The sequence below is a fragment of the Cynoglossus semilaevis genome, chromosome Z, assembly GCF_000523025.1.
Source record: "Cynoglossus semilaevis isolate Cse_v1.0 chromosome Z, Cse_v1.0, whole genome shotgun sequence".
NCBI lineage: Eukaryota > Metazoa > Chordata > Actinopteri > Pleuronectiformes > Cynoglossidae > Cynoglossus > Cynoglossus semilaevis.
The window spans coordinates 10,920,576-10,923,485 of record NC_024328.1 but is presented as its reverse complement, the minus strand read 5'-3'; positions in this window follow the sequence as shown (position 1 = coordinate 10,923,485).

The following is a 2,910-nucleotide window of genomic DNA, read 5'->3' as shown; positions in this document are numbered from 1 at the left end:
GTGAAATGTTCAAAATGATGTTCATATGACTCGTGACTCCCGAGTCATATGAAATATTTGTTTATATTGAACTCACGAATCACTCACAAATCACACTCTGCGAACTAATCACTCACTGCGAACAAATCGCTCTCTGAACTAATCTTTCGCTGTGAACTAATCACTATGAACGGATCATTCTCTGTAAACTAATCTTTCGCCTCGTTCTCGCAGATTCGTTTCATTTCTCACGTGACAGAGAACTCGGGTCTCTTTTGTTCTCATTCATCTTCACATTGTGGTGTGTTTTTATTTCTTAGCTTTTCGCGTGGTTTTAATTACTTATGGTATTTTGTCAGTGGGTCAGTGGGAAAAGGTTTCCCTCAGATAAATACTAACACTAGGAATGAATGTGAGAGTGATTGGAGAGTAACTAAGTGGAAGTCAAAAATTCTTTGTGGTTCTGAGGTAGACTCCCAGAGTGTGACCGTGTCCAGTCCTATACTGGCCGTATAAGCTTGTCACGGTGGAACCCACTGAAGCCCAATAGAGGCATTCTTCCTACATGCAGTTAGTGAGAGAACAAGTCTCTCACTAACTGCATAGTTCATATAAACAATGGGAAATTGTCGTAGTTATTACTGTGGGGGGAAGAAAGAGGAAGAATTAGAAGGAGTTGGTAAATACATGGACAGATATCATCCGGGGTCAGCAAAATATTTAACTAAATGGAAAAAGAAGTTTGAAGGAAAATTACAAGTAAAATCATGTGAAGATTTAGTCTTCAAATTAACTCTAAGGGTGGGAATAAAAGGAAGGAAACAGGAAAATAATGAACAAGTAATGGCAAAAAAGTGGTTGAAACAAGCAAAGAAAAGACTGGAAGGTGCTTTCAAAAAGAAACCCGAAATTGAGGGTGCACTGAATTGCCAGAAAGATTATGATAATTATGTTCCTGTGCGATGCACTCAGCCTGCAGCAGAAGTGCAGTTACAGATGGAGCAGAATCAAATACCACAGGCTGTAGGAGGGGTCATAAACTCACCCCCACATCTAGAGTCACGGCCTCCACAAACTAGTCAGTTGTATCCAGATTAACCCAAAGAAAACTCAAATCAGTTTGACAATCAGGAACCAATTTACCCTACTAAAAAGAAACAAAGAAAACAAAAAGAAGGGGATCATAGTATGGTTTTACAAAGCAATGTAGCAAAATGGAAGAAATGGAGAAATATTAAATCAGAAGATGAGGATAATGAGTCAAAAATAGAAGCATTTCCAATGATAGCTTTACCCGATGGAAATGGGGATTCTGTGTTGACACAGAAGCATGGATCCAAACATTTTTCTCTGGCAAATTAGACTCTGTTACACAGGGACTACCACCATGTGTTCAGGCAGTAGTGGCAGCAGCACAAGCAGTACATGCAGCAGCAGAAGTAGTTTTGTATCACAAAACTAACCTAAAAGTGCCTCACGCAGTAGCGACACTCATATTACAAACAAAAATGTCTTTTCTTTCACCAGCAAGAAATTTACATTGCATGGCTATTCTGTTATCACAGCCACATATAGAAATAGAGAGATGTACAACACCTAATCCTGCTACACTACTACCAACTCCTGAGGACGCAGACCCTCATGATTGCTTAGCAGAATCAGAGAAAATGTACAAACCAAGAACGGATTTGACAGACGTGCCACTAAAAAACGGAAACGTATTGTACGTTGATGGATCAACTCAGAAAAATAGCATGGGACAAAACTGTGCAGGTTATGCAGTAGTAACACAGACTGAAACCTTGAAAACAGGCAAATTACCATTAAATTATAGTGCTCGGGCCGCAGAAATAGTGGCGTTAACAGAAGCATTGAAGTTATCAAAAAGAAAAGACGTTACCATTTTTACTGATAGCCAATATGCGTATGGTGCAGTACATATTTTTGCCCAGTTGTGGAAAATAAGTAATCTGGGAAATCTGTAATGCACCATAAACCTTTACAAGAACTATTGAAAGCAATCTCACTTCCTAAAAAAGGAGCTGTATGTAAATGTGAAGCACTTACACGAAAAGATGGTCCAATTTTACAAGGAAATGAAAGAGCTGATGAAGCCACAAAACAAGCAGCTATGACGTTTGAAAACACAGACGAAACACAGACATTAACACAAGATATTGATACATGCGACACACAGGAAGTATTGAAAACACGACAAGAACAGGCATCTAATACTGAAAAGCATAAGTGGATGGCCCAAGGAGCAAAGATAGAAAATTGCATTTTTATAGGGACAAATGAAAAACCATGGTTACCTAAGTCATTATTCAAATGGACTGCAGTTATGACACATGGGCCATGCCATGCGTCAGCAGGAGGGATGTTATCATTACTGGACAAGCACTTTAATACAAAAGGATTCAATTTATTTTCTAAAAATCTTTGTAGACAAAGTTTGATTTGCATCAAGAAAAATGCACAGGGCCAGGTGTGAACAAGACGGGGGAACTTCTGTATTTCAAAACGGAAATATTTCTCAAAACTGGACTTTCGGTCCAGACAGAAGATGCTAAGTGATGGAAGACCAACGCCAGAGCTAAAAGGTTAGCTTCAAACCACTGGACAAAAGAGTCCATCCATCCATCCATCCATCATCAACTGCTTATACGGGGCCGGGTCGCGGGGGCAACAGTCTGAGCAGGGACACCCAGACTTCCCTCTCCCTCAACACTCCCTCCAGCTCTTCTGGGGAGACCCCAAGGTGTTCCCAGGCCAGCCGAGTGACATAGTCGCTCCAGCGTGTCCTAGGTCTTCCCCTAGGTCTCCTCCCAGAGGGACGGCACCCGAGCACCTCCCGAGGGAGGCGTCCGGGGGGCATGCGATGTAAATGCCCAAGCCACCTCAGCTGACTCCTCTCGATGTGGAGGAGCA